This window comes from Melospiza melodia, unplaced genomic scaffold, assembly GCF_035770615.1.
Source record: "Melospiza melodia melodia isolate bMelMel2 unplaced genomic scaffold, bMelMel2.pri scaffold_54, whole genome shotgun sequence".
In the NCBI taxonomy this organism is placed as follows: Eukaryota; Metazoa; Chordata; class Aves; order Passeriformes; family Passerellidae; genus Melospiza; species Melospiza melodia.
In genome coordinates this window covers 2025912-2040481 of record NW_026948798.1, presented here as the reverse complement: position 1 = coordinate 2040481, position 14570 = coordinate 2025912, and positions in this window count along the sequence as shown.

The following is a 14570-nucleotide window of genomic DNA, read 5'->3' as shown; positions in this document are numbered from 1 at the left end:
GAATGGCTATCTAAATCAGCGACCACTGATTTCCTGAAGGCTTCGACAAGTCAGTTGCCTATGTTTTTCTTGGAATTCTTTTAATCTTTGGTCATGTTTTTCTTGGGATTCTTTTACCCGTTCCCCATTAGTTCAGCCTCTGCTCACAAGCCTTTGTTGACATTTCAAGTATCTCGATAGCCTGGAAATGTTTTGTCTTTATTGATCACATCATTATTCGCTTCCAAGGGTTGTTTGCCTCACGTCTCAGTTTTGCTGGTTTTCTGCTAGTTCATTGTCAGAGGGCAGCAGGTGTTTTGTAAGAGCAAGTACACAATCCCATAGCTTGGAGAGCAGGGAGGACAAATGCCCATGGCAGAACCTGGTGGCAGAGGCCGTTTTGAGCGGCTCCACAGCGCAGGAAGCCAACGGGGAGGAAAAGCCCCGGAGATGCTGCATGAGGAGGGGCTGCAAACGCAGCTGGCTGGGATCTGAGGGGGAAAGAGCCAGCCTGGGCCGGGAAGGCGGCCTGAGATGGAGCCAGAGTTTGGAGCTGGTGCTCCATGAGCAGCTCCATGATTGGGAGAAGCCCCACACGTGTGTGGAGTGTGGGAAGAGCTTCAGGTAGAGCTCTGGTCTGATCAAGCACCAAAGGACCCCCACTGGGGAACAGCCCTACGAGTGTGATCACTGTATTAGGACCAGCTCTGAACTCCTCCTTCACCAGCGCACGCACATCCTTCTGCTGCCTTGACTGCGGGCAGGGCTTCAAGCAGAACTCCCATCTTGTCGTGCACCAACAAACCCACACTGGGGAGAGGCCCCATGAGTGTGAGGAATGTGGGAAAAGCTTCAGCCACCGTTGCAGTCTGATCTGCCACCAAAAGATCCACACAGGGGAGAGGCCCTACGAGTGTGATAAATGCAGGAAGACGTTTCTGACCAGCTGCCATCTCCTCCAGCACTATCAGAGTCACACAGAGGAGAGGCCCTTCCAATGTCCCGACTGTGGGAAGGGATTCAAGCACAACTCCCACCTCATCACCCACCGGTGCATCCACACTGGGGAGAGGCCCTACGAGTGTCCCCAGTGTGGGAAGAGCTTCTCCAGCAGCTTTCACTTGACCAATCACCACCGGGGGCACCACTAAGGGAAGCCCTGCAAGTGCCCTGAGTGCGGGAAGAGCTTCGTGCGCTGCTCCAGCTCTGTCATTCACTGGAGGAGGCACTTTGGGCACCGCCCTGGTGGAGCCACATTTCCTGTGATCCATGTTGGGAACACACCTGGCTGCTTCTCCTGTTTGTTCTGCCTTAATATTCTTCTGATTCATCTTCATCCCTTAAAAACAGCCAAGACAGGGTTAAATGAATGAAAGTGATCAAAGATATCTAAAGTCCCACCATTTCACAGTTGTTTCAGGGGGAATTTAGGACTTGGAGACACATTCTGTGTGGAGTGCCCCTCTTGCTAAGAGGCGGGAATTTGATCTCACCCTTCTTGTGTTGCTAAGATCTCCTCCCTTGACCCAAACCTGAACTCCACCCCTGGGATACCCTATAAAAACCCCATTGAGACTGCCTTTGCCCAGTCTTTCGGGTTCAGAAATGGATTCTGGAGCTTTCTGAAACCCGGATCCATCTCGTTTGTTCCCGGCATTGGCAGCTGCAGCCTCCCTGGACACCATGAACTCTGGAGAATGGGGGCAGCCAGTGAGGACAGGTCCTGGATTGCAAGATCAGTGTGGGTTCTGTTTGCCATCTGTCAGAGGTGGGGCAGTTATCTTCTGTTCATTGGGCAGTTTATCTCTTCCACAACAATCCTTACTCCAGGAGATATCTTCTCATTATGGATTGGCCATTAATTATTAATTATCTGCTGTTAATGGGCCATTTTGTGTCCCTGAATGGCTGATAAAATGTCATCATGCCATTGGGTGATGCTCCACCCAGGGGGAGGAGCCAAGCATTCTTACCTGGATAGAATCTGAGGTTTGGAACACCACAGCAGCCTTTTCGCACTGGATTCCCAGAGAATCAGCCTTTTTCCACTGCATTCCAAGAGGAGCAGCTGTCTTCTCCACTGGATTCCCAGAGGAAGACCAGTCCCATCTACAGCACCTGAGGACCTTCAGAGGAAAACTCCACCCTTCTCCAGGCTCCCTGCTTCAACAGAACCACACCTGTCACTGCAGGAGGGCTGCAGCCACCATTCACTGGGACTGCTGCCAACAGCCTGACCCACAGGGTGTCTGGTCCTGTTCTGACTCTGTCGGTGGCCTTTTTTTGTACTACTGCATTTATATTTTAATTTTTTCCTAAAAAAAGAACTGTTATTCCTGCTCCCATATCTTTGCCTGAGAGCTCCTTAATTTCAAAATTATAACAATTCAGAGGAAGGGGGTTTGCATTTTCCATTCAATGGGAGGCTCCTGCCTTCCTTAGCAGACACCTGGCTTTTCAAACCAAGACAATAATGAAGTTACTTTAACACCACAGGTATAAAATCCATTTTCATATCTGCAAAGAGCCAATATTATGTGTCCATAACAATAAACCTCTCACTGAGTAATGGTAGATGTCAAAGTAACTTTGTTTTAAAGATATAGTTTTTATTTCTTTTGTTAATTAAGCTCAATGAAATAGCTGCTTGTATTAAACTGCCTGCTTGGATGGGATAACATCCAATGCACACAGGATGAGGACATCTGTGCAGATCTGCCAACTATCAGCACTCACTGTCTGAAGGCAGAGTGGACCAAGGCCCAAACCTGGAGGTGATAAGAATGGACTAAAACCACAACCAAGAAACACACATGCTCTGAAAAGGCAGATCCAAGGAAGAGCCATGCTAAACAGTTCTTGGAAGATGTAAAGTAGTTTGGGGGTAAAGTTTTCTGTGCATGAGGGTCTATGAATATGCAATAGGCAGATGTAAGGGGAAAGGTATTTCAGGGGGATCCCTGAAGGTAACAGGGGGCTCCTGGCTGAGTGCCAAGATGCACCTGGCCATAATAATCTTTGCTCCATGGTCCTGGTCTCCCATTGTCCTTTATTAAACTTTGTACATTTTCACAGGAGACTGAACGTGTTTTCCATAGGCAGCTTCTGGAAAACTGGAAAACGTGGGGGTTCCCCGGAGGGGGCATTGCTGATCCAGGGCATCGAGACGCTGCCTGCAGTCATCCATAACCGCCCATAAGGAGCCTCCAGGGCTTTACCCTCCATGAGCTACAGAAGATGTGTCAGGAAAGTTGACAAGAGCCTTGTAAAATGGTCCTTGTTGCAGGCAGATTAGCCACTTGTAGCTCTTCAAAACTCCCTCCCATGAAAAGTGAAAAAACTTTAACCGTTCCTAAATGTGAAAAATACATTCACTCTCCTGTGAAAATGTACAAAGTTTAATAAAGGACAATGGGAGACCAGGACCATGGAGCAAAGGCTATTATGGCCGGGTGCATCTTGGCACTCAGCCAGGAGCACCCTGTTACCTCCGGGGATCCCCCTGAAATACCTTTCCACTTACATCAGCCTGTTGCATATTCATAGACCCTCATGCATATCCATAAACTACTTTACATATTCCAGAAACGATTTTACATGGCCCCTCCTTGGGTCTGTCTTTTCAGAGCATGTGTGTTTCTTGGCTGTGGTTTTGGCTGCTTCTCGTTATCACCTCCAGTTTTTGGGCCTTGGTCCACTCTGCCTTCAGATGGGGAGTGCTGATAGTTGGCAGATCTGTACAGGTGCCTCATCCTGTGTGCATTGGATGTTATCCCATCCAAGCAGGCAGTTTAACACAAGCAAGTATTTCACTGAGCTTAATTAACAATAGAAATAAAAACTTCAGAACAAAGTTACTTTAAAAAATGGTCCCAGCCCATATTTGATCCCAGTCCAGTCGATCCCAGTATGTGTGGTCCTGATCCATATGGTCCCACTCCCTAGGATCTTATTCCAGAGGATCCCAGTCCATATAATCTCAGTCCAGGTGATCTCAGTCTGTGTGGTCCCAGTCCATTCAGTCTCAGTCCATATTTGATCCTACTCCAGGCTATCCTGTTCTGGAGGGTTCTGATCCAGAAGATCCCAGTCCGTGTGATCCGAGTCCAGGTGATCCCAGTCCATATTTGATACCAGTCCAGTTGATCCCAGTCTGTGTGGTCCTGATCCATATGGTCCCACACTGTGCAGTCCCAGTCCATAGGATCCCAGTCCATATTTGATCCCAGTCCATATTTGATCCCAGCCCATATTTGATCCCTGTCTGTGTGGTCCTGCACACAATCCCAGGGTCTGGAATTCCAGTCCCCAGCCAGGAAAAAATGTTCCTACCCTCGAACTTCCTTCCTCTCATGTTAAAAAATTAGAATGAAATTATAAATAAATAAATAAAAATTAAAATAAATACTTATACTGAGAATGAAATATAAGAATTTCAGCTCTTACCTACAATACTCCCATAATGACTCAAGCTAAAAAAAACCCACTATTACTATATGTTATGGTTTTGGCCTGGCAAAGCCAGAGCCCCCATGAGTACACCTTCTCCCCAGTGTCTGCTGTGAGATGTGACCAGGAATAAGCAAAGCAGGCTTCAACTTAAACATAAAGAAAAGTTTATTAACTAAGCTACACACAAACAATTTCTAAACTACACACAAAAGAAGAAAAAAAAAAAACACGAGGAAAATGAAAACCTCACAAAAAAAACACTCTTCCTCCTCCTCCCCCCTAAATTCCCAATACAATACATCCTCCAAAATCACCAGTTCTGGGTCCAACACCACCCTTTAGATTGCTCAAAATTTCAGCTCCTCAAGAGGAGAGGGAGTCCTTCCATGTGTCATGGTGGCCTTTTCCGTCCTTGTTCCGGTGCTCTCACCACTGAACAGGGATCAGGACTGCTTCCAGGGTTGTCTTTTTAAGGATGCATTGTCCAGTTCCAGAAAAGCACAGTATCTCACCTTCTCACCTTGGGACATCAATCCCCCCCATATTTTATATACCCCCTGGGGCCGAGGGGTACCCACACTGAATCTTCTTTGGCACTGGGACATTTCTCCCCCTGGACTCAGTCTCTGTATCACACGGAAACATGGCTCTGTCCATGGCTACACGAAAGAGTCCAGCATAAAATGCCACTCCATCTTCTCCCTTCTTTCAACATCTCTCACTCTCTCTCTCTCTCTGATCCAGACCTCCATCACTCGTTCATTTCCTTCATCCTCCTCCACTCTTATCACTCGTCTAGGAAGGATTAATGTTCTGTAAGGTTTTCATTGTCCAAAAAAGGGTTAAAAACTCCTCCAGGCAGCTGGACTCCTGGCTGCAGCCCCCCCACCCGCCATCTCTTCAGCCGGGCTGTCAAGGTGGGGGGGGTGGGGGGGAGGGGAATGGCTGCCCGATGTCTCTTGGGGCTCTTCCACCCTTCCATCCTCCACGGCCTCCTCACTCCCATCTCTGTCCAGGACCAGGCCTACCACATGGCTGCCCCTCCCCCGCCCAGGGGCAGCGGCTGGACGGGGGAGAGCTCCGACCTCTGTCCCTCAAAGTCCCAAGAGAGCCTCCCAGGGCCGAAGCTCTGCTTTTAACCCCTGGGTGTTCTCGGAGGTGTGTCCTAAAACCCACTGGCTCCACCAGGTGCCAATATCAAAATCCAAGCACCCATTGGTTTGACCACAACATCCCAGAATTCCCACTTCTTCCTGGCCAAACCACCACACTATAACATTACCAATAAATATAAATAAATTATAAACCAAGAAATAACTTTTGAAAGTTTTAACTCAATTAATAATATACTTGAGATAAAAAATAACTAAAAAAACTAACATACAATCTAACACACCTTAGTAAAACAATTCATATTACAAATGTACTAAACACAAAACCAAACACCACTATAATTTCTCAGACATTTTAACCAAACAATTAAACTTTATTAACATCCTTAAGTACTCTAAAACAATTAAAATTAGTTTTAAAAGATTTATTGGGCATGCGTGGTTTTATTTGGATATTGGTTTTTGAATTGTTAGTGGCTAGATGATTTTAAAAATGGGACTTTTATAGGAATTTAATCAACTGAGAAGGCAGCACTCAGCAAACAGAACTGACTGAAAATGAATGGGGACAGAAATCAGTAACTCTGAAAGTTTTATTTGCTATCAAATACATTCCACACACCCAGCCACCCAACACAATCCCCATCCCATTGCTCCACGTTGGGATCCCACTTCTACCAAACTCCTTCAAACCCCATCTCACCCCGGTTTCTGTGGAGTGAAGTGAGTTTGGCCTGGGATTGAGTTTTTTTTGAGGAGAAAACAAGCAATCTGAGAGGGGATTGAGCCTTTTTGGGTTAAAATTCAGTTATTTTCAGTGGGATTTGAGTGGTTTGGAAGCGACAGATTGACACTCTTATCTTCTAGAGTGGAAAAACATGGAGAAGAGAAGAAAAATTAAAGCCAAACCAAAAGGAGAAGCAGCCAGGTGTGTTCCCAACATGGATCACAGGAAATGTGAGTTACCAGGGCTTTGCCCAAAGTGCCTCCTCCAGTGAAGGATGGAGCTGGAGCAGCGCACGAAGCTCTTCCCACACTCAGGGCACTTGCAGGGCTTCCTTAGTGGTGCCCCCGGTGGTGATTGGTCAAGTGAAAGCTGCTGGAGAAGCTCTTCCCACGCTGAGGACACTCGTAGGGCCTCTCCCCAGTGTGGATGCGCCAGTGGGTGATGAGGTGGGAGTTGTGCTTGAATCCCTTCCCACAGCCGGGGCAGTGGAAGGGCCTCTCCTCTGTGTGAATCCGATAGTGCTGGAGGAGATGGCAGCTGGTCAGAAACGTCTTCCTGCATTTATCCCACTCGTAGGGCCTCTCCCCTGTGTGGATCTTTTGTGGCAGATCAGACTGCAACGGTGGCTTAAGCTCTTCCCACATTCGCCACACTCGTAGGGCTGTTCCCCAGTGTGGGTTTGGTGGTGGATCAGGTAGGAGCTCTGGCTGAGGCTTTACCCACATTCCTCACACTTGTGGGGCCTCTCCCCAGTGTGGATGCGTTGGTGCCTGACAAGATGGGAGTTCTGCCTGAAGCCCTGCCCGCAGTCGAGGCAGCGGAAGGGCCTCTCCTCTGTGTGCGTGCGCTGGTGAAGGAGGAGTTCAGAGCTGGTCTGAAACCTCTTCCTGCATTGATCACACTCGTAGGGCTGTTCCCCAGTGGGGGTCCTTTGGTGCTTGATCAGACCAGAGCTCTACCTGAAGCTCTTCCCACACTCCACACACGTGTGGGGCTTCTCCCCATCATGGAGCTGCTCATGGAGCACCAGCTCCAAACTCTGGCTCCATCTCAGGCCGCCTTCCCAGCCCAGGCTGGCTCTTTACCCCTCAGATCCCGGCCAGCTGCGTTTGCAGCCCCTCCTCATGCAGCATCTCCGGGGCTTTTCCTCCCCGTTGGCTTCCTGCGCTGTGGAGCCGCTCAAAACGGCCTTTTCCACCAGGTTCTGCTGCGGGCATTTGTCCTCCCTGCTCTCCATGCTTAGCTCCTGCTCTGGGGGAGGAAGGACAAGCACAGGATGGGATTTGCCGCCGTGCCACAGGCAAGGGCAAGGAGATCCCCCAGGGCTGTGCTGCAGCCGGGGCCATGCTGGGCTGGGAGATGGAGCAGCATGGAGGGGAAAGGGGGTCTGACTTCCTCCTCATCTGCCTCAGTGTCCCAGGGCATCTTCCTCTTCCTCCCAGCCTCCTAAGAACTGGGAATAGGAAATACTGGTTTGAGGACAAGAAGGGATGAGCACATTAAGTTTGAAGTTCCCACTGCCCAAGTCCATCTCAAGAAATCACTAGCCATCTGGGCCCCAGAAAAGTCTCCGAAACATCAAGATTCAGCCCTGAAAAAGCCTCCAAGCAGTTCCTCGTCCCTGGTCCCTCCCCTCTGGTGTTTGGGGGTGTTGCAGACATTTTTTCATAGAAATCCTTTCTTTGGGATTTGTTCATCTTCTGGGAAGCTGAGGCCCCAGAAGAAGAATGTAAACAATTGTTATCAGCTGGTGTGGAATGTAACAGGTGCAGCGGTGATTTGGCTTCTGTGAGTGTTTGGATTTGCTGACCACTCACAGAAGAGTTTGTCCTTGCTTTCTGCTGGACAGAGAACTTTGTTATTCATTCTTTTCTATGCTATTCTTAGCTTAGCAGCATCTGCAGCTTCTCTCCTTATTCTTTTTAGTATAGTTATAATGTATTATATATCATATATCAATAAATCCAGACTTCTGATAATGAAACAAGATTCTCCTCCATCTCTCACCCAGAAGACCCTCATCAGGTTGCTGTAATATTTGGTGATCCCTCGTGTCAGAGCAAAAATTAATTTGATAAGACCAGAGGAGCAAATTGCTGCACTGGGTAAAATCCTGTATGTGTAGCATTTGGTGGTGGCTTTGAAGTGACCACAGAAGTGGATTCAAGCCAGGAGCTGCAGAACTGAAGATCCTGATTTAGACAGAGTTCACAGCCAAGGCTGACCACAAAGAGAACCTGAAAACCCTCCGGGAGATGTTCGGAAAGAGCAGCAGAACCGTGGAGTGGACCAGAGCATGCTGGACTCTTTCAAAAGGTACTGTTGGCTTTTCCCTTCCTGATGAACCAGCCCTCAGAACTTTATGGCTGTTCGTATAGAAGACACATGCCTTGGAGGAAGAGTTTCAGTTCTCTCCTTCATAGGAGAAGCTTATTGCCCTCTGGCAAAAATGGTGTAGAGAAGACGGTTTTTTTCTGTCAGCAACAGATCTCTATGAGTTCTTTCGATGGGCAAAGCTTTTTGGGTTCTTTACTGATGTCCTATACGCTTTGGATGTTTTCGTGTGGGAATGCATGGACTCCATTTTCCGGTTTGTTTGGAGTCAGGGGTGCATTTTCCCCCCTGTCTACCCAGCATTTAGAAAGCTCTTCCCAGTTTTGAAACAGAGAGCAGCTGTTTTTCCATGGATTTCTAACTGATATGGGCAGGCCCCGTTTCCACCGTCCCCAGCAGGAGAAGACCCGGTGGGGGATGAGTTGGGGCTTCCCAGCCCCCCCTGCTTCGCAGCGGGGGGGGGTGAAACTTCGCCGCGCGAAGAAGTTTTGTTTACTCTTTCTCCGGAGCAGTCCTTCTCCCCCCCTTCTCCCTCGCAGGGGGGATGGGAGGAGGCAGCGCTGCTCAAGCCAGCGCCATTGGTGCTGCCCCTGGAAGCCCGGCAGGCCTTTCTCCAGTCAGCCTCTCGGACCCTGCCCTGCTCAGCGATGGGGGTGGCACTGGTCCCCGAGGCCCCCCCGCTTGCCGGGCCCCCACGGCCGCCTCCAAGACCTGTGCTGCCAGCGCCACGCCCACCTCCAAGACCCGCCCCGCCAGCACGGCCGCCTCTCCATGTGATCCCGTCTCCGCCTCTCCAGGCTATCCCGCCCATGGTTTCACCGCCTTTCCCGCCTGCGTCTGAGAATGCAGAAACAGCACTTCCTGTGCCTGCTGAGTTGCTAGGCGACGACGACACGTCTCCAGCTTCCAGGTCAGCAGAGGAGTTGTTTTCTCCCGCCCCTTCGGCCCCCCGGCAGCTTCCATTGGCTTCCTCACCGCCTCAAGCTGAGACAGTCCCTGTTCAGGATGGTGTTGAAGACGGCGCCGAACCCGTGGGACCCTCGGAGCAGCCCGCAGCCTCTCCTACATCCAGCGTGATTCCCTCCGCAGTTCCGGCCCCTCCGCCGCCTGCACCGGCTCCCCCAGCAGTTCTGCCGCTCTCGGAGACTCTGTCCTCTGTGTCCGTGTCAGAGACTGCCCTGGAACCGGCGGCTTGTTCGAGCTCGGACCATCCTGGACCGGCTGCCCCTGCAGCGGCCCCGGTGGCTGGTCTCTCCTTCTGTGGAGCGGGGAGTGCCTGCCAGTGTACTGTGGGGGCAGTGCGTCTGCCTGCGTTCAAGATCAGCATTCTTAAAGGGTTGGGGGGTGTTTTTTCAGGGATTGCCCCCTGGAGGCTGCCATCTCTGCCACCTCTCTTGCGCCCTAGTGGCAGGGGGCAGGTGGGTCCCGAAAGTTCTGCCTTTGGTCCCCAGCCCAGTGGGGATGATGCCATGGGGCGGATGGAAGATACACCTGATACATTTGCATTGCAGGGGAAGAGGGCACAGATGGAGGAGACCATAGCTGGTTTGTTGTGGTGAACAAACATCTCCAGACCCCAGATGGGATTTCTGGGGAAGGCTTCTATTTCCCTGCTGCTGGCATGCCTCCGTGGTTTTGGGGAAAGGAAGCGTGTCACCACCCGTGCTGCTGTTGTACTGGCAGCAGGGTGCAGGCCTGTGGGAATGCAGAGCCTGTTTCATGGGTTTGGCCTGGCCTGTTGGGCTCAGGAAGTTTCTGGGCCAGGGCCATCACTTGGCCTCCTGATGTTTCTGGGAGTTGTGATTTCTCCTACCGGTCCTGGCCCCCCTTTGTGGGCCAGTTTTGGGGTTCCTGGTCCATCATGGGCCAGGGCCCCCAGGGCTTTTCCTTCTCTGGCACTGCTCTGCTCGGCTGCTGCTCTTTTCCTTTTCTATCAAAAAAAAAAAAAAATTCAATAAAAAAGATGAAAAATAGCGGGCATCAGTTCTGAAGCACTGAAGCATTGAAGGGCCAGAAAAGGACATTCCAAAAATTGTTCAAATTGTTTGAAATTGTGTTATGACTGCCAATGGTTTCTGATAACTATTGATGGGACTTTTGCAGAAAATCTGTTTTAGGACCAAAAAGGACTCTCAGATTTGTCCAAGAGAAACAACTTCAGCTCATGGACTGTTCCTGAAACTCAGCTGCTTGGACTTGAATTTTCTTTGCATTGTTTTTTGCCTTTTCTTAGATTGTGGGATGGTTTTAGTAATTTGTTAGTATTGTATATTTAACAGGTGAAGAAATTTCCTGTTCATTTCACATCAGCATTTTTCTTTTTAATTTATACAATTTAGAAAGGTGAGATGTCACAGTCATTTTTTCATAGAAATCCTTTCTTTGGGATTTGTTCATCTTCTGGGAAGCTGAGGCCCCAGAAGAAGAATGTAAACAATTGTTATCGGCTGGTGTGGAATGCAACAGGTGCAGCGGTGATTGGGCTTCGGTGAGTGTTTGGATTTGCTGACCACTCACAGAAGTTAGTCCTTGCTTTCTGCTGGACAGAGAACTTTGTTATTCATTCTTTTCTATGCTATTCTTAGCTTAGCAGCATCTGCAGCTTCTCTCCTTATTCTTTTTAGTATAGTTATAATGTATTATATATCATATATCAATAAATCCAGACTTCTGATAATGAAGCAAGGTTCTCGTCCATCTCTCACCCAGAAGACCCTCATCAGGTCGCTGCAATATGGGGCTTCCCCCCTGTCCCAGCTGCTGGGGACCACGCTTGGATTGGGGGTCGGGTCCCCCTTCTCCTTAGTGCCCGCCCTTCCCAGGCTGCTGGCAGTCCCAGCAATGCCAAAAGCTCCTCCCTTTCGCCCTCCCCATTTTGGGATGCCGGGGCTGTTATGGCTCCCAGGCTCCCCTCATTCTCTGGTCTGGGCTGCAGCGGCTCCAAGGAGTCCCCCCTTCCCCTCTCCAGGCTCTTGAGGCTCCCGCCCATGGTGGCGCTCCCCCCTCTCTGGGCTCCCCACTTTGGGCTCCTGGGGGACACAGGGCTCTGCTCCTCCAGGCTGCCTCTGCCGGCAGCTGCCACCGCCACCCCCCGATGTCCCCCCAAGGGGCCTTTTCCGCTCAGCCTTGGACTGCTTCATTCTCCAAACATCCCCCCAAAAACCCAACTGGGAGCAACTTGGAGTGATTTGGAACATGCTGGAGGGAGCTGGGATAGACTGGGAGATACTGGGAGTGACTGGAACAAAAGTGAGGGTGAAAGAGAGCAACTGGAACCATGTGGAGCACAACTGGTTCATACTGGCAGGGACTGGGAGCGCACTGGGCTCACCTTTGGATCATACTGGGAGGGACTGGACTAATACTGGGAGTATCTGAGAGTGACTGGGAACACAGCCTGCACATCATCCCCCATACTGGGCCTGACTGGGAGCAACTGGGAGCACACAGGGAGCAAATGTCATCATACTGGGAATGACTGGGCTGATCTAGGAAGCAACTGGAACCATGCTGGAGGCAGCTGGGACCATACTGGGAGAAATTGGAAGCAACTGGGACCACAGTGGGAGGGCTGGCATGTGACTGGGATCAAACTGGAGCTAACTGGGATCATAATGGGGCTGAAAGGGAGTGACTGGGATCACACGTTGGGCTACTGGGAGCAACTGAGAGAAACTGGGATGATGCTGCAAGCAAACTGGAGAAACTGGGAAAGACTAGATGCATGCTGGAGGCAACTGGAATATTCTGGGCATGACTAGGGGATCATATTGGGATAACTGACACCCTACTGGTGCCATTGGCAGTGCCTGGAAATGACTACAGACATGCTGGGGGCAACTGGGATATACTGGGAGTGTCTGTAGCCATACTGGGGGGACTGGAACTACACTGGGAACAACTGGGACTGTGCTGGGGAGAACTGGGACCACACTGGGGGCAACTGGGAGTGAATGGGATCTTAGTGGGAGGGACTGGGATCATATAGGCAGTGACTGGGACAATAGCAGAGGCAACTGGGTCCAACTGGGACCATACTGGGAGTGTCTGTAACCATAGGGGAGTAATGGAACACACTGGGAACAGCTGGGCCCATGCTGGGAGCAACTGGGATCACACTGGGGGCACTGGCATCAGACTGGGAGTGACTGGGAACAACTGGGATTAGACTGCAAGTGACTGGGATCATATTTGGAGTGGCTACACTTATACTGGGATTATACTGGGAGTGAATGGAACCTGACTGGGGGTTACTGGGAGCTACTGGGCCCATGTTGGGAGGAAAATGGGGATATATTGGGAGCAACTAGGATCAGCTGGAAGGTACTGGAACCATGCTGAGAGGACTGAGACTATAACTGGAGCAACTGGGAGTTACTGGGAAAGACTGGGATCATTCTGAGCTAAACTAGAACCATAATGGGGCAACTGGGATATACTGGGAATGTCTGTAACCATACTGGGGGGACTGGAACCACACTGTGAACAGCTGGGATCTTGCTGGGGAGAAACCAGACCATGCTTGAGGCAACTGGGCATGACTAGGATCTTGCTGGGAGGGAGTGGGACTAATCTCAGGTTAACTGGGATCATAATGGGAGGAACTGGGAACAACTGGAACTATGTTGGGAGCAAATGATACCAAACTTGAATCACAGTGAGAGCAACTGGTTCCATGCTGGGTTAGGCTGGGATCTCATTGAGAGCAACTAGAATCATACTGGGATTGACTGGGAGTGGCTGTGAGCAACTGGAATTGTGCTGAAAGCAACTGGGAGAAAGTGGCAGTGACTGGGAGCATTCTGGGTGTGGCTGGGATACACTGGGAGAGACAGAGTCACTGGGATCACACTGGAGGCTATTGGGGTCATGCTGGCATTGACAGGGAACAACTGGGATCACACTGAAGGCCACTGGCATCAGACTGGGAGTGATTGGGATCATACTGGGAATGGCTACAATCATGGCTGGGTGTGGGAGCAGAGTGGGTGTGACTGGACCCTGACTGGGGGTTATTGGGAGCTACCAGGCCCTGCTGGGAGCCAACTGGGGACATAATCAGAGAAACTGGGAGCAACTGGGATAGAACTGGGAGCAAGTGAACCACGCTGAGGTAACTGGGAGTGCCTGGCAATGACTATGAGAATGTTCAGGGCAACTGGGATGTACTGGGAGTGTCTGAGACCATATGGGTGGTGACTGGGACCAAACTGGGAGCGACTGGGAATGTGCTGGGGGAAATGGGAACACGCTGTGGGTAAGTGGGAGTGACTGGGGCCCTGCTGGAAGAGACTGGGACCATACTGGGAGTGACTGGGGTAACTGGGAGAACTGGGAACACGCAGGATGAAAGCGGCAGGAACTGGGAGCAACTGGGACCTTGCTGGGAGCAAATTGCAGCCTCCCTCCTCCTCCTTCCCCCTGTTCCCAAGGGCCAAACCATGAGGGGAAAGGGGGCGGGGAAAGGGCGGGAATCGTGAGGAGAAAGGGGTGGGGCCAAGGGGGCGTGCGGTCCTAAAAGGGCCTGGTTTGGTTTAAAATAACACAAAAGCGTCTCAAATGCAGCTGAAATCCAGCAGGTTTGGCCTAAAACAGCCAAATGGGATTAAAATTGTCCAAAGGGGTCTAAAATACAACCAAAGGGGCCTAAAATTGCTCAAACTGGTTGACATCTCCCTCAAAATGGCCTAAAATCAGTCTTAAATCTCCAAAATGGACTTCAAATCCACCCTGAAAGTACCTGCTTCAGCCCAAAATCCATCCAGGTTTTGCCAAAAATCACCTAAATTGATCTAAAATCACCCAAATGTGCCTGAACACAACACAAGAGGACCTAAAATGATCCTAAATGACTTGGCTTGACCTAAAATCACCCAAAGAAGCAAAAATCCTACTCAAATTAGCCTAAAATCACCAAAAAAAGGGACTTAAAATCACTCACACAGGATTAAAGTCACCCATATGGC